Raw genomic sequence first — 21,750 nt, 5'->3', positions numbered from 1 at the left:
GAGAGGCTTCAGCACGTCCGCGACCCGAGTGAGGAGAAAAGGGATGGATCGATGGAAAGATACTTTACACAAGTGTGATTTTTTTTTTCCCTTTTTTTGTTTTTGTTTTTTGTTTTACCAGCATAAAAGCGCTGACATTTGGAGATGCCTGCTAAAAATGCCAAAGGAGCGACAGTGTTGAAAGAGAAACAGTAAGTCAGCAAAGGTGCCAGCTCAGCGACCATTTTTGACATTTCCAAGTGAGCCTTTCGTAATTTGCCCTTTGCCAGCCTGTGAAATAATTGCTCATCACTGACTATTACTGTTTGCCCCCTTGTGTCGCATGTATGCGGCTAAGCACACCCCACAGTACAGTGTTGACACAGCAGATGCCTGCCGATGGTACATTCCAGAGGTGACATTGCAAAGATAACGAGCGCTGCGCTTGACTGGCAACATGGCACTGGATGCATAGGCAACTTTAAGGAGGCTGTATACAAACTTGTGAACACCACTTTATTATCCTAACACACACTTATCAAACAAGAGTGCACGGTGTGTCATGCTATAACAGTCTGTCACAGCTGTCATGTATCTTGAAGGGGCTTATTTTACTTACATTGGTTTCCCTAGGCATTGCGAGAAAGCACTCTGAACAAAAGAGCATGCCACAATTTACTTCCTTCCCATGTGGTTGGAATGTCTGCCTCACACTTCACTACATCAATGAATTGCATTACATTATCGCTCTTGGAATTTGTCACACAATTGGAAGAACTAGTACAGATATTGTATAGTTCTGATGCCGTATTCCAGAATAATGGGTAATTTCAGACCCACATACTACTGTAGAAAACTTTGAATAAAATACCACTCCACATTTGAGTTTGTACTCACAAAGTCAGGAAAAATCATCCATCCATCCCTATCACAGGTAAGCTGGAGCCTATTGAGGCAAGAGACACTGGACTGGTTGCCAGCCAATCACAGGGCACATATAAACTAAAAACCATTCACATTCACATTCCCACATTATTAAGAGTCTTCACTGGCCTAACATGCCTGTTGTGGGAACTCAGAGTACCCGGAGAAAAAAACAGCACACATGTGGAGAACATGCAAAAATGGACTTGAACCACAAACCTCAAAACTGTGAGGCAGATAAGCCACCCACACCTCCTTCACCGTGCTGCCCAGGGATTCAGAAGTCTGATGTCACGATGGCAGTGCCCAGAAAGATCATACGGCAATAAAACCGGATACTGAACGGAAATCGGTCCGATGTCAGCAAAAAAACGAGGATCGGATTAGACTGCATCGAAAATCTCCGATTTTACCACTCTTACGCAAGCAGTCCACTCCATGCACCACTTCAGACACTACACGACAGACTTAAGTTTATTTCTTCGTTTTTGTTCACAAAAGTCATTTGCTCAAAGCTAGCTAACAAAAAATCGATATAATGACTATTGGTACACAAACGCTGTATAAACACAGACAAACAGACAATATAGCAATACTCTCTGGCATATATTCTTAAAACGTTGTGAAAAACGTGTTATCAATATTCGATCGTGACATCTACTTTCTTTGTTACTCCAAGTGTGTATCTCATTGCATACACCACAGTGCCCCTTAGAGGTCAATACCTGAACAGCAGGTACTTTATGTAACCCATTGGTTAATAATAAATGGCTCAGTTTTTCTCATACCTAATGTTGCTGATTATTGTTCTCTGTTTGAGTAATATCACTTGATCAAGCTTTTTCTAACATTCCATACTACAAAATAAGTAAATTATGTATGATTATCGCTTAAATCTGATCAGACCAAAATTGGTATCAGCCAAATCTCAAGGCTGCAATATCGGTATCGGATCGGAAGTGAAAAAGTTGGATTGCGACATTCGTAATAAAAACAATATGTATTCTTTTATTTGTGATATTCATCACTGCAAAGTTTTGGCATGGAAATTGGTGAGTAGTTATATTGCTACATGATCTTTGGCTTCTTTATTATTTGCTACAATAAAAATAACTAATGCAAAAACTGCCAACGAAAAGCAAATACTAGTCATGTTTGTGGTATTGCCATTTTTCTTCAGTCTTAACTGCATGAGATCATTGTGTGATAATAAAACAAATTAGATTGTACTGTGATTTAAATAAAATAAAATAAATAAATGTCACGGTGTTGCCAGGCAACAAGCAAGACTTGGAAAAAAAAAAAAAGAGATTGTAGCTAAAAATAAAAATGATCCTTAGGTACTTAGTTAAGTTCTCATCAAACTGGAACAATCTCCCATTTGTTATGTTTGTGCCAACTTTGCAACCAGCTCACATTGTCCCATTTGTCTCCATGGTACAGTGTGTTATTCGTGCAAGTCCTCTTCCCGCAGGGACATGGACACACACCAATGGGTGATTTTCTTCCCTCCTATACTGTAAGCGTCATCAATAGCCCGTAGGCTGAAGGAAACCGCCTGTATCCATAACTCCTCTGCAGCAGCACAGGACCCTTGTCAGAGGGTAGTGAACAGTCCAGCCAGTATCTATAACAAGCCCCCTTGGGTCTGCTGCATTACATGTGGAAATACTGCAATTAGGGTATCTAGTTGTAAAGTGTACAGGGAGGAAGACTTGAACTTTGAGATAGTAAGAGGGACAAGCCTGAGCAAACGATCCTGATTCACATTTAATCACGTGTGCTGTCGTTTGCTTCCAAAATATAAAAGTCGCAAGTAAAAAAGGTTTCATTGCCTTAATTTTGGTAGATACAACACGCCTCTTTTGAGCTTCGTGCAAAGTGTCAGCGCTCTCCATGCGTATGAATGGCCCAATATCAAAATCACAAGGTTGTCTGCACATTGATCTGCTCTAGTTGCTAACCCTAACCCTATGGCACAACTCCTTGGGCAGCATTATTCTGATAAAGGCAACATTGGTTTGGAAACAGGAGCTAAGAACATTCAGAAACTGTATTTTCCCTTTGCATTAAAAATATTATTTAAAGTATGTACACAGATCATTTTACACTTGAAACTATGTGAGTCCCATGATGCACATGTCTGAAAACGATGAGTCCCAGCCCTGGAACAATGATGAGTCCCAGCAATTTATCATCACAGAATACAGATTCAGTAATCCTATGCTATATTACGGTTCTTACTTGGTTGTCCTGCTATATTGCAGATTGTTATTACAGTTTTTACTGTATTTTTTTATACTGTTTGTACAATATTTTGTTGTGTTATCCATTGTTCTCTCTCTCAATATATGATGTGTTTTGTTTTTAATTTCAATTTTTTCTTACGATATATTTTCCCAAAAACTATCATGACAAACGATAGTATTGTTGATGTTTTTTATGCCACTGATCAAGTGATATTAGAGTATAATACTTCAAGTACATCCTTTTTAAGAACAATTAACTATGTATATATATATATATATATATATAAAGTTGGCATTGTAATGTAGAACAATAATCATGGATAAATATAAAATATAAATAAAACAGACTCAGGCTCTGTTCACAAAAATTTTATTTGAACAAATATTAAACATTTGGCACAGATTAACAGATTGCACACATTTATGCCTTAACAGGCAATGTAATGCCAAACAAGTTTCCACTTGGTTAAGAAAATGTGCAAAGTATAGCAACATTAATAACAACACAAGTAGATCACAGCAACCTGTTTAGATTCAAGATTTGTACTACTTTTCAAAAGTCTGCAGCCTTTCTTGAAACGCTGTTATGACAACATGTTCAGTGGCTACATCTCTTACAATAGAGAGGACGTTATACTGTATATAATGTGAGCATACGTGCACCATATACACTGTCACGTTTGTATTTACATTGTTGAGCAAAGGGTTCCATAATTGCAAGCTGACGGGAAACAGGAAATGTCACACCGTGTTTTTTGTTCCCAGCTGAAGAAATAGGGTGGGATGGTTATGTGCACACAGGCACGCATATGGCCAATCAGAGGGAGGGTCCCTTTGCGCCCTTCACTATCTCTGATTGGTTTAGAGACCACATGGGTTTCATGTGTCTGCTTTCAAGTCACATTTCTTCCTCAAATGGCTGGGCATACAGGTGGACCTTTTCTTTCTTCTTTTTTTTTGCCGCACCATTTTGAAATTAGGGCGAATATGCGACCAAATTAGTCGCACTCTAGAGCAAAAAGATCCCACGCCGAATTCCCAGCACAATGCCGGAATACTTTAATCCATAGCATTGCGTCCTCGGATGCAGATTGATCTTAGTTTATGCGTTCCTGCTCATTCTTGTGCGTCTCAGACGCGGGCTGCACATCAAATGAGATCTCTGTCCAAGTACAATTTTCACAGGTTTGCTTAACACTAAATGAATTTCTTGATCCTTAATTGTCACCATATTCAAATAGGAGGGACTTCAGGCAACGTGGTTCACCTTTGCGTTACACCTTTGTTTAACTTTTAATATTAGCAGTGGTGAACTTGTTTTTACACTTATGACAATAAAGGTTTTATGATGACGTAACGACTCGCCATTGTTTCCTATGGGAATTTTCATAACTAGGTGTGGTCTGTACAAGCCTTATATGTCAACATACTATACGTCTTCATGACTTTGACAAATGTGTAACTGAAGTTTCACTCGCCCCCCTGGCCCTTTAACCTTTAAACGCAGCCCCATGATTTCTAGATCGACGGAGGACAACACACAACACATTTGGAAAGGTCACAAGCATCCATCTACCACTAATCCTGCAATCCTGATAATCTTTTACTGTATCATGAGCTTTGTAGTTGTTTTCAAACAGTATTACAGTATTTGTGGACCATTGTGTCTGAGGCTCACAAAAAAGTGCTGTTTAATATAAATGTACAATTGATTCCTATAACTAGTTATGTCGGTCATGTTGTTTTTGGAGGGATAAAAATGATTTAAAAGATTAGGTTTTCCTCATCTGCTGTGTTTATTTTGCTCAGAATGCTTCTTTTTCAGGCGGCACGGTGGATGACTGGTTCGAGCGTCAGCCTCACAGTTCTGAGATGCAGGGTTCAATCCCCGTCCCCGCCTGTGTGGAGTTTGCATGTTCTCCCCGTGCCTGCGTGGGTTTTCTCCGGGCATTCCGGTTTCCTCCCACATCCCAAAAAAATGCATGAATTGGAGACTCTAAATTGACCGTAAGCGTGACTGTGAGTGCGACTGGTTGTTTGTTTGTATGTGCCCTGCGATTGGCTGGCAACCAGTTCAGGGTGTACCCCGCCTCCTGCCCAATGACAGCTGAGATAGGCTCCAGCACGCCCGCGACCCTTGTGAGGAGAAGCGGCTCAGAAAATGGATGGATGGATGCTTCTTTTTCAGCATGAGTTGGGCTCTGCTTGTATCTTATATAGTATAAGCTATGTTTATTAGAGTCACTATGCCACGCAATATCTCAGTGGCTTGATTTTACAGAAAAAGCCGGTTGTTGTGCCCTGAATGATTCAGTGTTCAAGAGGCAAACGTAGAGAATTTTTTCTCACTGTAACAATAAAATTGCAAACAGTTGCATCACAGCACTACGCGTTTCACTCTTCACATTAGGGCGTCTGGCTGTGGACATGTGCTCTCTACTGAATTATTTTCCTGCGCAAATACTGTAACATATGAAATACATCTGTGTTGTCTGTATTTTCTAAATGCCATACCTTCGTAGAATGCAGTTCTGTAACAACGAAACCACAACTGCAATCATTCACATATTCATAAATGCTTAAGTAAGTTATCAACAACAACATACACAACAATCCCATAGGCCATAATGTAGCATTAACTGCTTTTTTTCAATTAAAATGTTAACAGGAAATATGGTCGGGGTAGTGGTTTGTCTGCCTCATTGTCGAGAAGTTTCTGGGTTTGAAATCTCAGGCCCTCAAGTCTGGAGTTTGCAAGTTCTTCACGTGTCTCTCCCAGAAGATGGAGTGAAGGAAAAATGTTACCATTCTTGGCTGTTATAAAATTATTCAGAGAAGTTAGCAACTGTATGATTAAACTAAAAAAAAGTAAAATAAAGGAAAATCAATCACCCTTTGTAAATGCATTAAAGACTCATAATACTTTTTTATATTGTAGTGGTAGAAATTTTAGATATTGTTGGAAGTCTGGTTTGTTCTATATTATATAAGCACACATCTGCTGCTCTAAAATGTATTTGCGTATGTAATTGACATTTAATTAATTGTATTACTCTTACTGCAATGATCAGCCAGATGCTTTCCATTTGTAGTTCTATGGTAATAATCACGTTTCCTCTTTGGCATCATTGGTACCCTTCTGTTTTGATATTGCAAATAAAATAATTGTTCGAAACAGCTAAATTTGTGGATCCAAAAGGCAAGCTGCACTTGAAGACAAGACACATTGGACAATCACGAACGAATTACAGGCGACACTGGCACTGACACTGGCACTCCTACTAACTTGCTGCAAAAAATGCGACCCCCAGAGTTCTTAGCGGGAAACAATGTTTCAAAACTCCACCTAGATTATTTCACTTACCCATAAATAACTCGGCACGCTTGTCAAGGAAAAGGGCGATTGCTTTTTGTCACAATAGCTTTATTTCTCCATCGGCACAGAACTGTACAAGAGGAACGGCAGATAAGAAAGGAGAGACTGTGGATAAAGTCCCACTTATGTTTTCATGGTAATAGGGCTCATTAAAACTAGTTACAGAAAACCGAACTCCTTTAGTTTTCGTATTAGGTATGACCCTGATGGCAAGCGCGTCACAGATGAAAGTACAGCAGTTTGTTGCAAGAGTCACACCATGCTAAACTACATCGGTGGAAATACAACAACAACTTTTCATCACCCTGATGCCAAAACAAGTGAAACTAGAGGAAAACAAGAACCGCACATGCTACAAATTATACAGTGCAAACACAAAAACAGTGGACTTCACAGTTTAAACTGCACAGCAGAAAATGTGTCAAGAATAGCAGAACCAGAAAAATGTTTTTGTTTTCCATTTGGTATATTTTTATATTCTTAAAGAATTGCACACCAAGGAACATTGACTCTAAAATTATTTTGAATGAACTGTTTTTGTTTTATATGGTTCTAATCTTTAAGCATGCACAGCAAAAAAATTAGACAGGTATAGCCGCACCAGATACATCGAATTAACAAACTGTACTTTTGAGTTGAAACAAATGTTAACAATTTCAATAAACTTCCAAGTTAAACTGGCAGGAAAGTGTTCTCTTTTTTTGTATTAAAAAATATATAGTTTGGTGCGCACCTTGCTCTATACTATTAATGAGCTAAAGTGTAATGAGATTTGCTGACATTCCGCATGATGGTTTGAAGTTTGACTTTGGCAGGTCTACTGTATTAAATATAGCTCCTATATTGCATTTTAGTGTGAAAGTGTGCCTAATTCTATATATCACATATAATGCTTTTATATCTACAATATAATTACATACATGTGATTCAGCAACTAATGCTGTGAAATTTAAACAACACAATGTAGCGGCACAGCAGGTTTGTGTTATTAATGAACGAAGAGCTTATGCAAGAACAGGGGCAGAGGAAAGGAGGAAGTGATGTGTTTTATACATTAAACGCTCGCATTAATGCACAATTGTCCGAGTTTGCAGGCATAAGGAGAAAATACAATAGGTGTTTTTTTTTTTTTTTTTTGTGGTTGTTAAAGGTGAAATCCCGTTAAATAATTTATTCTTCTTGTACAAAAACGGGCATGTTTATCAGCCAGGCTGAGCGAGTGAGAGATGCTGGAACAGAAGGGGACATGCACTTACTGCGAATAATAATGCCCAGCGGTGGGCTGTAGAAAATGACGGTCTATTCGGTCTATTCTTTATATTATGTGCAGCCTTAGGTCAGGATATACAAATGCAATCTATTCCAAACGTACAATGCCCAGATATGCAAAGCTCTCTCTTTAGGAGATAAGTGCTGCATAGATGATAATGACAGAAGCAGATGAATGCTAAGCCTGTGTTTCTTTGTGTTTTTTGCTTTTTAAATTAATTGTCATCGCCATTCTTGTGGATTTAACTGCCAATGAAATGTGGTAATAATTACCAGTTATTAAAGCTCTGAAAGTACTATTGCAATAGGAAGTATGTTGTCTTCAATGCACAATACTGTCAAATATAAACAGATCATCTATATTTAAAAACAAAACAAAATCATTAACAGGCTCTCAAGTACATGCCAATGCGACAAGTAACACCGTAACCCCTAAATTGCGAGGCCTTTTTAAACACACCGTCCATTTTCTTTACCGCTTATCCTCACTAGGTTCAATCCATCTATTTTCTACCACTTATCCTGTTCAAGGTCACGGAGCTGAGCAGATTATTTCTATTGCCATTATTTCCTATGAAAAAAAATAATCAATGAAGCAGCGTTTCTGAACGAATTGTAGTTGACATTAAAGAGGTTCCACTGTCGTTAGTGGTTTTGATGATTTGGTCATACCACAATCATTGATACGTTGATTAATTAATCGCATTAAAGGTCGTTTCGCTGCCTATGTTAGGTTAATTGAAGACTCTAAATTGCTCTTATGCGTGAGTGGTTGTCTGTGTTTCAGCGCTGTGATTGACAGGTGATCCGTTCACGATGTCAACGCTTCTTTCTCCAAGTCAGCTGTCACCAGCTTCCATGTGACCCTGAACAAGATCATTGGTGTAGAATATGATGGATATATTTATTCTGCATGATGTTTCATTGATGGCTCAGACAAATGTAATTATCTGGATATGAAGTAGCTCTGTAATCTTCCTATCTCTGCATCTCCTCTGTCAGTTCCTGATCGATCTCTTCCACATTACCAATCTCTCCTATCTGGCCTTCCCTGTATCCCTCTGAGGGCCTGCGAAGGACGTCCAAGTTTATTCCAAATCAACTTGAATGACGGCTTTAAAGAGACAACATACATGTCTCATCTGCGTGTGGTTGTGTGACTTTGCATTTGTGTGAGGGGGGTAGGGTGTGGGGGGGTGCGTTTGAGAACTGGAAGCGTTAGCAAACTGGAAGCATTAGCACTTCCCATGACAGGCAGTGATGATTGCTGTCCATAAATCTATGATGTGAGGCTGCTTTGCTTATTAGTGAGTGAGTGCTAATTCAGCTCACACCAAATGAAGGGGCAGGCAGGCGGATTAGAACGATTACATAACGCATGTTATTTGTTATAGTAAGAGAGACTGTAAATACAACAATGGTTAGCTAGTATCACTTGGTGAAGCTGAAAAATGGCCGACAGGAATATTGAACATGAGACAATATAACACAATAATGTGCAGCCCAACTGACTTGATCATTTACAGTGGATATAAAACATCTACATACACACACACACTTCCAATGCCAGGTTTTATAATGTAAACAATTTAGACCAAGATAAATCACAAAATCTCCCAAACACGTGCAGTAAAATGCGTTCTGGGCCGATAAAACCAAGGTTGAACTTTCTGGCTATATGTAATTCTAAAAGGCTTGGCACACACACAATACTGTTCATAAAAAAAAAAAATAACACCATGGCTACAGTGAAGCACAGTGATGGCAGCATCTTGCTTTGGGGCTGCTTCTTCAGCTAGAACTGGGGTCATAATCAAGTTGGAGGGAATTATGAACAATTAGAAATAGTTTTTGCACAAAACCTTCAGACTTCTGCTTGAAAGTATTTTAAAAAATGTGAACACAAGACTACTACAACATCTAAAATGTATTTGGGGTTAATCAGAGGCACTTTAAATAGTGGCTGGTGTTGGCTGACTTCCCTTTAAAATAAGTTTGAACATGCTTGGGTAATTGTGAACACAGCCACATCCCAGTTATAATCGCGTGTGCCCACTTGTGCAACCGCATTCGGTTGTTTATTTTTACTTCACTTCTTAAAAAAAAAATCTATTGAGTTGTACAGGTTATAGGTCAAATTAATGGCAGAAAAAGCTTTGAAGTGAATAATCTTGGCCTCATTGTTTTATATCAGAAAATCCTGGCATTTGGACGGGGGCGTTTCGACTTTATACTTCCGCAGTGGCTGAGCTCAACCTACTAGCAGTAACATGATTATTACCTCTGCAAAGCACAGTTAACAGTGGATATTTAAAATGTAAAGACAATCTGTGCTGAGATGCTGGTCAACCTCCAGTTTGTTCCGTTTCCAAAACATGTATCCAAATGAAGTATGGAAAGTTGAATAGAAATTTAGAATTTTTATTTTTATTGTTTTTTTTTTTTATGTCACTATTTAATTACATTTTTTTTTCTTTTCATGCTCTATTTTTCTCCTTATTACCTTCAAAATGATTAGGGTCCTGCCTTTGCTTTTATGAAAAAATATTGTCACTGTTTGGGATAAATTATGCACTGGATGAGCCTCCAAAATGTTTTCATCTTTTATATAACACGCAAAGCAAAACTTTTAATATATATATATAATAAACTCCCCCAAAATTTGGAAAGCAGAGCAGTAACCCAGTGGTTATCTTGTATGTCTTTAGAGCTTCTGGATTCGAATCTCAGCTCTGGCGATTCAACCCAAGAGGTTGTTACACACCTCATGCCAAAAGTCAGCAGTGATCGGATCCAGCTCAGCCGCGACCTTGATGAGGACAAGCGCTACAGAAAATTACCAAAATTTGGGGAAACAGATTTTTTGACAGCCAGTGACAATATACTGTAATTTTGTAACTACTCAAGCTTTTCTGAGGAGAGCTCGCCCCTACCTCACCCCAATAGGTGGATATTTCTTAATTTGCATACGAGGCATGGAAAATTAATTTCAGGTGCAGTGCTGAGTTCTGTTTTGTCGCACTAGTGTGATCCCTGTAGGCTACCGTGGCTTATGTAAATCCTGTGTGTGTGTCCGTGTGTGACTGTGTGTCCGTGCGCGTGTGTGTGTGTTTGTGCAAACCCGACTTATTTCATGTCATATTTGCAGTTCACTCATCGAAGGAATCCTTAAATGTACAGTCACTGACCAAATGAAGTATACTTTCACAATCCAATGAGCTCCAGTAAAACAATTCTGCTTTTATAAACATAAAATCTGTTTTTATTGTAGTTTTGTTAGTTTTGACAATAAGTCATGTGGAGTGGTGTATATGTTCTACATTGCATCATAATAAGAGGTGTTCACTTTATCTTTTAAAGGCAGAATCTTTGGCAGAACTCTTGCATGGGATCTCATATGATTGAACAGATGTTGCTTCTAAAATGTTTCACAAGGTTTTAATTTATTGTGCTCATTCTAAATAAATCTACAGTATTTCCAATATCTTCTCAGGTTGTGAAAGCATGACAATCAATAATAAGTGGTTGAAGAGCCACCCACTCTTTCATCATTTGCTGCCTTCACACCTTAAAATTATTTCTTTAGCTTTTCTCATCTGGCGCATCAACTCAGCTGAGTTTGCTCATACTTTTCCAGCATATACAGTAAAGTCACGATATCTCAGCCTGAAATTAAATCGGAGGTACAGTATAAGAGATAGAGAGTTAAGTGGATCTGTCAGATCATTTTGACCCTGTCCTCCTAATTCATCCACTGGGTGTCTGAGTGAAAATTGAACCTTTATTAGATGTGCTGCAAGACCCGAAATAGTGAGAGCTGTGATGGGAAGGAAGACAGCGGAAATTCTACTTTCTCCACCTTAACAGAGCAAGAAAGGAAACTTACCTAAGGAAGTTTAAAAAGGGTGCTGCATGACTCGATTAGACAGATTAGAACTATTGTAATATCACCTAATCAATCAGAAAAGAAAAGAAAAAAGCAGAATACGACATTTGGGAAATTGGACACTTACTGTATTTGCAAGTGAGGGTGGGGATTCTTCTATTAAAGAGGGATACTGTAATTTGTACAAACACTCATTTGGAATAATGAGAAAAAATAGGTGAAAACTGGAGTTTAAGTACAAATTAAATGATTATCATGGAGAATCATAACCGAATGAGAAAAAAAACGAGGCAAATTGAGCAGAAGTGATAAGTCATGCAGCGCAAAAACATGGGCAAGCACAATTTTGTGGCGAGATCACATGAGCGAAACACCAATAGTTGATAAACGCCACCTCCGTATGAAGTAATATCATTTTTTATAATACATGTGGCAAGTCTCCACAGTCTAATTCTTTGAGACCTCATGCCTGCCTTGTGAGGTGCTGCTGTTGTTTTGGTCAACAATACAGTTCAAATGGACTCAGCAGTTAACTCTTTAACCCTTATGTGAACAATACCATACATGAACTGTTTGAAATACAGCCATTTCATTCTGAATGTTAAGTAAGACCTCCATTTGATGAAAGTGTTTCACTGTCTTAAGGATGGAGTTCAATTTGGTGCAAAATAGACTGGTCGTCAGCCAATCGCATGGCAAACAACCATTGACATCAACATGCGTGTTTTTGGAGTCCAATGATTTTCTGTGTACAACTATTTACGCCACAGGTTCAGGTGGGTTCACTTAGATTTTTTTTTTTTTTATTTTTTTTTTAATGAATGAATGAAATTGAAAAATACACCGAAAAATTGTGGGGTACATCAGGCGGTAAAACCCCGAACAGTTTTTGTCATGGTTTCACTCACGTTCTCTCAACCAAAGTACCCTAGTGTGCATCTTTAACAAACATAATGAAATGGTCTATTTTAGACACGGCAACCCAAAACACAGAAATAGTTTTTTATTGTTTTCAGGTGGGAGGCACGGTGGATGACTGGTTAGAGTGTCAGCCCCACAGTTCTGAGGACCCGGGTTCAATCCCGGCCCCGCCTGTGTGGAGTTTGCATGTTCTCCCCGTGCCTGCGTGGGTTTTCTCTGGGTACTCCGGTTTCCTCCCAAAAACATTTATTAAAGTTTTTGGGATGTGATTTTAGAGTTTCCATTAATTGGAGACTGTGAGTGCGAATGGTTGTTTGTTTGTATTTGCCCTGCGATTGGCTGGCTACCAGTTCCGGGTGTACCCCGCCTCCTGCCCGATGACAGCTGGGATAGGCTCCAGCACGCCCGCGACCCTTGTGAGGAGAAGCGGCTCAGAAAATGGATGGATGGATGGATGGATGGATGGTTTTCAGGTGAAGTCAGTGGTAGTTGGAAGCACGCTAGCGCTTATTGTTTACATACATGAAAACCTATCTTTATATATATATTGAAGAAGTTAAGAAAATGTATCCAGTGCACTGAGCAAAGAAAGCAGTAGGTCACATTCACTTTGCCACAAAAAGAGCACATTTCATACAAAGGAATCGATAAAGGTGGTCAGCATAAGAATGTGTGCTGCATCCCCACCACACTGTCAACAATAAGATACTCACAGGTCTTCTGCTGCTTGTGTCTCCTCCTCCCTCCGCCGTCGCCGTCCTTTTCCTTTTCGCCTTGGTGCGTCGACCGATTCTGTCACAACTTGCCCGCCTTAATTGGTGGCGCCTGGAGGGCAGAGACGAGTTCGGTCGAGGGTGCTCAAACGGTGTGGAAGCTGCACCAAAGGTGACATCCGAAATCCCGAGAGGGGTTTGGCGTGCTGGAGAAAGGAGAGACGTGAGTAAGAATGGGCCTCCTCTTCCTGACACAATGAGGAGCATTGACAGATGGGAATGAAGCCACTGGGTCATTCTCAGACGCTTGGAATTGGAATTTGTGTCAGGAGGGAAAACGGACGGTATATGCACACCCTCAGTGATTCGCAACCAGTGTGTTGTGGGAAATTATCGAGTTTCACTTAAATGAAAATTTTAAAAATATTTATGTACTTCAAATAATACTGTATATATGTTGTTCATCTATCTATGCCAGCGACATATTGTGACAGACAGAACAATTAAATGCTCTTCCACTCTTATTTTAGGTGGTCTGCCCTGAATATTTTTCCAATATAAAATCCATATGTGCCTTGGCTCAATCATGATTGGAAAGCTCATCTTGGGAGCGTCAGCTGCAAGTGTTTACATCCCACACACTGCCACCGCCACTCTATTACTGACGAGACTCCCTCCGTCAGCCTTATCTGCCACAGCTTCAGTCGTGCTCACCATCGGGATAGCTGCGGCAGTTGCCACAGAAAACAGGCTGATGCCGCACACCGCATAGGGCAGGCAGACTGTGTGTTATTATGAGCCTAAATCTAATCAATAACCATAACCATAGAAACCATGTGGGATGCCCTTTGTGTTTGATCCTTATGATCCAATCTGTGATCCAGCATTTCAAAACACTCCTGCAGTGAAAATTGTATCATTGAAAGGATATTGTAAGAGGCAAAAAAAAAATTTAAAAAAATAAATGGTGTTCCTTCCGGAGATAATATTACACTGTGGGTATATTAAGATATGGTACAGATACATGGGCAATTGTATAATAACATCGAATATTACAAATCAGCGTTACAAATTATTCACACCGTGTACAACTTTTGTCCATCCATCCATTTCCCATTCGACTTATCCTCACTTGGGTCGCAGGCGTGCAGGAGCCTATCCCTGCTGCTAAACAAACAACCATTCACACTCACATTCACCCCTATGGGCCATTTAGAGTCTTCAATTAACTTACCATCTGTCATGGTCTGTGTTTTGGTTTGGGTTGTGTTTAGTTTTGTTCCATGTTTTCCTGTGTTCCATGTTTGTCGTGTGCTCATTTGGTTGTTGTGTCCACCTGTTCTCGTCTACCTTGTGTCGACCAATCAGTTCACTCCAGCCACTCGTGTCTTGTTCAGGTGTTTCTCGTTGTCTCGTCAATCTGTTTGTATTTAGTTCCCTAGTTTCTTTCAGTTCTTGTCATTGTCTTTGCAGTATGTCATTGTCAGGTGTCATTGTCCCTATCTGTTCTACGTCCTACTCACCAGTGATAGTTTGTTTCCAGTTTTAGGTATTTCAGTGTTTCTTTGTTACTTCGGTTTGGTTGCGGGACTTTGTTTAGTTTTGCTTTATCCTCGTTCCTTGTTGGCCGTTATTTTCTTGAGACTCCCGCACTCCTGCCATGCCTCCCTGCTTCCCTGCACTTGGGTCCTCCATGTTCTTGCCTTGCGTTCCGATAATCTGTACGCGCTATGGAGTGATAAGGCAAGGCAGGAAAGTCAATGCAGTTTTTGTTTAGCAATGAAACTGAGTCATTGACAATAGCGTACTTTTTTTTCTTCTTCTTGTGGTGATGTGCTAATTTATTTCAAGTGGACAACAAACCTACTGAATAACCATGTCTATCAGAGTGTGCGCTACTGTGTGAAGAAGTTGTATTGACTCGTGAGGCAAATCCTTAGGTACAGCTCTTGTGAGAAATTTCAATAAATATACAGTTTTGACTGACTTTTTTCAATATTTGACAATACATGTACTATTGAGATTGCAGCTTGTTGTGTTGTAGAACTGCACTGGATCATACCGGGGGTTTTTTCTTAAAAAAATAAAAATAAAAATCTGTCACCGGACTGTGGTATGAGGACTTAAAATATTAGACACTGTTCCGCATACACACAGTCGCAATAATAAATGTATCATTAATTCTCTGACAGCGTCAATGAAAACGGAACGTTAATTTTCTTTGAGTATAAGTCTAATAGGTAATTGCCCCATATAATTCTCACCCTTCCCATTACTCTCACCCATCTACAGTACATTAAATAAAGGGGAAAACGGAAAATGAGCAACATCAAGACCACTCTTAAATATTTAAACAGTCTTTTTCAACCATACTGTAAACGGGCCGATTTGCTCATGAGATAATAGCCGTGATTAGAAAAAGTTTAGACTGCAGAAGGACCAAAGGCTGCTCATTGGGGGTTAAAAGCTCGGAGATAAGCCTCGGCACTTATACAAAATGTGCCTTTTGTGCCAAGCATCGCCATAGTTACCACACTGATTTGAAATGGGCCTCTGATAGGAGGTGTGATGTAATAAGAGCAAAGGCCACCGCTTGTTTTCCAGATAGACTGCTTTTAAATGAGGGTGGCTAGTAAAAGTCATGACTGTTTAATACAGGCTGATGCATTCATATTTCACATATTTTTAAGAGCACTGCATCTGCCAACAGCGCTGTATGGTAAAAATGTTAATGGTTTCTTTATAGGTCTAACATTATTCATGAGCCTGTGTTAGAGAAAATGATTTAAATTTCCACCTCCCATTCATGTCACATTCCATCAGAAAATAAAATGTTTTGCAGCACACTCGTGCCATTTTCTGCACTTTGACCAGACATTTTACCGCTACGGCACAATAGCATAACGAGCGTGCAGTTTTACGTCAAGCTCTGAGGCTGTGTGATGGTCTGTGGTGGCTTTAGTGTGGGCTGACCGCGTCGATGTGGGCACCTGACAGTGACGGATGTAGGGCAAAGCAGGGAGGCAGATGACTGGATGGTGAGAGCGGAGAGAGAACGTTGGGCAGAAGATGATGTATTCATTGACAGTGAAGGTGAAAATGTTGAAAATTGACCTGCACTTTCACGTGTGGTACACATCAATGCATCCATGATCCATCATCTGGAAAAAGAAATGGAAAAAAAAAACCTTTTAAATGTGTCTCTTGTTTATGATGTGCATGTATGAAGAGCCCAGAAGGCGCAAACCTTCTCCTAAATGGACCAAAACGATATACAGCTCATGTGCCTGCGAAATAAAATGCACAGAAGGAAGACAGAAACCACGGTAACTGCATGTACTCCCTGGACACATTAGGGACATCTGCACAATTTAAGGCTCTACAAGATTTAAATTCCTGCAAAAAGAGTGCATAACTTTGCCAAGGTAAAAAGATTGCAAAGAAATGATTCCGGGTAGAAAACAGTTTAAAAGTTTCCTTTGAACAATGTGAGTATGATAGTTCAATTATTATTTTTTTTGTGTACAGTAATGTGCAAAAGTCAGGCTGATGAGATGTGTTGTTTATCAATGACGACATGACCATATGGAACTAGAATGCCTTGAAGTAGAATGCAGACTTCTGCAAAGGCTGAATAGTAAAAACCCAGTCCACTCAAAGTTTTGTATTTGTTTGTGTATCTATTCTTTGTTTTGCCGGGTCAATGTAATAAACTTACATGATCCCAACACGATGACATGATCTCACAGCAGCCTGACAAGGTAGGTTAATAAGAAAACACTATTTGCAAGAAAAGCAAAGGTAATACCAATGGTAAAATTCTGATGTAAGTAGGAAAAAGAAGAAAGACAGTGTAGTATTAATGGTATAAGTGCAAGTGTTTTTTTTCTTAACTACTGTATGATCATCAGCAAGCTACTCCCTCGCCCTCCACAACTGTGTAAGAGTCCCTGGTGGTCAAGGCCGTAGCCAGGTATGAAGTGTTCCATGTTGCGACGACAGAAATATTTTTCCCTCCTCAGACTCATGTTTACAGTTGGTGATGTCACATACACCGATTTTGACTTGGCTCACTTTTATGGTAACCCAAAAGTGTCAAAAGGCTCACTCAATACATGAGTGGAGGACCAGGGAGCACTGCAGGTCCAATATTGGAAAGCAAACCACAATATAAACATATACAGGGCCAACAGAAAATATTCACACCCCTTCATTTTTTCCACATTTTGCTGACTTATTCTAATGTTGATTTGTGTATAGTTTCCTTTAAGAAAATCTACATAACATATTCCATAATGACAAAGTAACAACGTGTTTTCAGACAGTTGTGCACATTTTTTGAAAATGTAAACATTCAAACATAATGGGTACATATGTATTCACACCCTAGGCTCAATATTTTGTTGAAGCTTGTTGGGTATGTCTCTAGAGAGCTTGGCACACCTGTTTTGGGGCATTTTCTCTGCAGATCCTCTCAAAGTCACTCAGGTGGGATGGGCAACGTCGGTAGACAGCCATTTTTATGTCTTTCCGTAGATGTTCGTTTGGATTCAAGTCCGGGCTCTGGCTGGGCCACTCGAGGACATTCACAGGCTGCTCCTGAAGCCACTCCTTTGTTATCTTGGCTGTGTGCTTTGGGTCATTGTCGTGTTGGAAGGTGAATCGACACCCTAGTCTGAGTTCCAGAACACTCTTGAGCAAGACCTCTTGAAGAATTTATTTATATTTGGCAACTGTCATCTTATCCTCTATGTGGACTACTCGCCCAGTTCCTGCAGCAGAAAAACAGCCCCACAGCATGATGCTGCCACCACCATGCTTCACAGTTGGCATGGTGTTAGCCAGGTGATGAGCAGTGCCTCTTCTTCTCCAGCTATGACGCTTGCAATTGAAGCCAAAAAGTTCTATTTCGGTTTCATCAGACCAGAGAATTTTGTTTCTGCAGGTCTGAGAATCTCTACGGTGGCTTTTGGCAAACTCTAAGCGGGCTGCCATGTGCCTTTTAGTGAGAAGTGGCTTCGGTCTGGCCACTCTACCATAAATGCCTGATTGGTGGAGTGTGTTAGCAATGGTTGACCTTCTGGATGGCTCAAACACTGGAGTGACCACAGGGTTCTTGTTCACCTCTCTGACCAAGGCCCTTGTTCCCCGGTTACTCAGTTTGGTCGGATGGCCAGATCTAGGAAGGGTCCTGGTGGTTCCAAACTTCCATTTCTGAATAATCAAGACCACAGTGCTTTTCTGGATCTTCAATGCTGGTGAAATTCTTTTGTATTCTTCTCCAGATTTGTGCCTTCACACAATCTGGTCTCGGAGGTCTGCAGACAATTCCTTCGACTTCATTGCTTGGGTTCTGCTCTGATATGCACTGCCAACTATGAGACCTTATATAGACAGGTGTGTGCCATTCCAAATGATGTTCAATCAACTGAATTTACCACAGGTGGACTCCATTCAAGTTGTAGAAGCATCTCAAGGATGATCAATGGAAATCAGATGCACCTGAGCTTAAATTTTAGTGTCATCGGAAAAGAATACTTATGTGCCATTATGTTTGAATGTTTACAATTTTTATACATTTATACAAATGTCTGAAAATGTGTTTTTACTTTGTCATTATGGGACGTTTTGTGTAGATTTGTTTAAACAACAATTTAATTTAAATTAGCTTTAGAATAATTCTGTAACATAGCAAAATGTGGAAAACGTAAAGAGGTGTGAATACTTTCTGGTGGCACTGTAATTAAGAAAATATCTCTCTATCACTGCCCAAAAATTTTGCATAATTGTCCTTGTAAAGGCACAACTGGTAATAAAGCTTGTATATTGGCTCTCAACAGATCAGGGGTCACAAACCTTTTTGAAACTAAAAGTTACTTTTGGGATATTGATTAATGTGAGGGGCTATCGATTTAATACACACTTCTAAAATAACAAATAAGCTCAATTTACCTTTATGTTATTATTATTCATTAATTATATTCATCTATCTGAAGAGGTTGATCATGTTAACGATTTCTCACAATCATTTTCAACAATGATATGACAAGCTAGAAGACAGATAAATGTCAATATAAAACACTTATAAATATCTGGAAGTTTTTACTGTACATTTTCAAATGATAACTTGCCCAACATTCATAAGAAATCACAATGTCCCATTCCTGGTGAACTACTACTTTTAGACCAGAGCCGCAGGCTACTCATGTTGTGCTCGGGGGATACCTTTTGCCCCTGGGCAACATGTTGGTGACCACTGCATCAGATCAAGCAGTTGTATCTAATATTTTGATCATTTAGTGTGTGTATCGTCCCATGTTGGTTATGTTATCTTATAGCCATGCTTATGTCATTTGACATTCACCGTTTTTGTCATTTGGGGGGATGTTATGTGGCTTTGAGTATGACTATGATTAATTCAGGATTGTCAGTGGGTGAGTAAATGCTTTATTCTTGTGTAAGCGTTCATATTACTAATTCAAACGTGGGTCTTAGTTCAGCATCTGTCTTGGAAAAGTTCAATAGACAAGCTTGGTCTCCATACCCCCCTCACACACACACACCCACCCCCTAAGCCTTACTCTCCATCCTTTTTGCGCCTCTAAAAAGCGCCATATGGCTCTGACACCTTGGGATAGAAAGATGTAGCCCATCAGCTGTTAATTGGAGGTGCTTGGAGGGAGTGATGGAGGTTGCAGCGAGATCGATCCGCGAGATGGTGGAGGTGTGCGGCATCCCTTCGACGTTTCCCAGTGGCTCAATGAAAGCACAGCACAGAATGTTCTTTTGTGTTTTTGTTGTCACAAGAACAATCATCACACGCTCAGGTTGTCGTCTAACCCTGAGAATCATAATTAGGCATTTGGCTGATTGTCAACTGGAAGGAGGCACGTTAGATTGAGCATTAACCTTTCATTACGCTCACATTAAACAAAGAAAATGTCAGAGGGGTAATTATCCACCAAGGTGATGGATTGGAAACATTTTACTGCAATAATCTTGCTGGTGTACTTCCATACGTCAGCGAAGCACACAATGTAATCGCTCATGTCGTTCGCATGCAGGAACAATTAAATAGCATGAGACTGATGATAATTTGACCAATGTGCAGTCTGCTGCCAAAGTGCTGCAGCATTTGCTCATCACAGCTTAGGGAGGAAAAGGTCTTTTTTCCACACTCATGGTGTTTTTAGTTTTGGTTGCCATGGTGATGTGGAGCAGCTGTGCCTTGAGGTGTGTAAGAATATCTTGGCCCAGGTTAAATCCTGAGCTGTTTTTATTTACCTTGCCCTGTTGTCCTTTCACTTGCTGACTGAAATGTATGTTGGGGAACTAGTCTAAAGACAGCTGCAGCACCAATTACTGTAAATTTATCGAAAACCAAAGATGCCAACTCATTGTACAATGTATGTTATTTTGCCAGATGATTACTGCTTTAAATGCAAGTCTACTTGTATAATTTCTAGTGTACATACATTCTTTTTGTATTTTTCTGCTACTTCCCCATATCAAGGGAGTACCCTTTGGAATGATATTGTCAAAAAGCCAAAGAAAAAGCAAAACTCCTGTGATGTTTTGATTGTGTGTGTGACATCATGCACAATGACAGTTAGTGTGGACTTTGTATTTTTCCCATAGGCTCCAGCACGCATGCGACCCTAGTGAGGATAAGCGGAACGGAAGATGAATGAATTATTTAAATTAAGGAGAAAAGCTATCCAATCAGAGCAGAGCTTATTTACATATAAAATACTTATGAAATTTCCAGTTGTCTCCTCTGCAAGGGGATTAGCACCAACTAGAATAGCTTAAAAAAGGGAATCCTAGGCATTTCCAACCCAAATTTACTTGCAAACCCGATAAAAGGACATCAGAAATTACGGGGGGAAAAAAAATTGATGTGGCATGGGAACTTTAAATACAGTTTGAGAATGTTTCTCCATATATGTATGATTTTTAAATAAAATTGAAAATATTTGTTCTTTTGCATTCCAACTCATGTGAGTTCTCTTTTACTTGATAATTCTATGTTATGTTTCTTAAATGGCTCTACCTATCAGTTTTGTCCATACAATGCAACACTTATTGCTGGATACAGGGATGGTCCCCCCAAAATCTGCGGGTAATTGATTCCCAAAACGTTACTTTTTTTTTTACTTTCCAAATGAAGCTCCTCAACTCACATTAAATATTTTAATTTGCACCAAGATGCCACCAAATGATGTCAAAGCAAAAACAAAGCAATGAATTAGTGCATTTTTCAAGGAAGAAGGTAGGTTCACCAAAACAAATCAGCAAAAAGGCAACCTCGCACATGACGAACCGTGACTGTGCGGGGGTTTATTGCATTTGTATTTTACTGTCATCTTCAAGGAGTTAAGCTTATCTTAAAGCCTCCTTTCGGCTGCTGTACCAGGTGGTCCATCCCTCAGA

At 39.7% G+C, this 21,750-nt stretch overlaps 1 protein-coding gene across 6 annotated transcripts in view; it reads right to left on the bottom strand.

Moving 5' to 3' along the window:
- Positions 1 to 21,750, bottom strand: part of b3gat1a (beta-1,3-glucuronyltransferase 1 (glucuronosyltransferase P) a) — a 96,197-nt gene that overhangs the window by 32,480 nt on the left and 41,967 nt on the right. For 4 of the 6 annotated variants that reach the window (XM_061681780.1, XM_061681779.1, XM_061681781.1 and 1 more), the window contains exon 2: positions 13,318 to 13,523. The exons of 1 other annotated variant lie outside the window; for it this stretch is intronic. The gene's annotated coding sequence lies outside the window, so the exon portion shown is untranslated. Of the gene's footprint in view, positions 1 to 13,317; positions 13,524 to 16,431; positions 16,461 to 21,750 lie in introns of those variants that run through there. One more of the 6 variants, XM_061681782.1, reaches the window with a different exon arrangement.

This window comes from Phycodurus eques, chromosome 7 (assembly GCF_024500275.1).
Source record: "Phycodurus eques isolate BA_2022a chromosome 7, UOR_Pequ_1.1, whole genome shotgun sequence".
NCBI lineage: Eukaryota > Metazoa > Chordata > Actinopteri > Syngnathiformes > Syngnathidae > Phycodurus > Phycodurus eques.
This window is presented reverse-complemented; position numbering and strand designations above follow the sequence as displayed.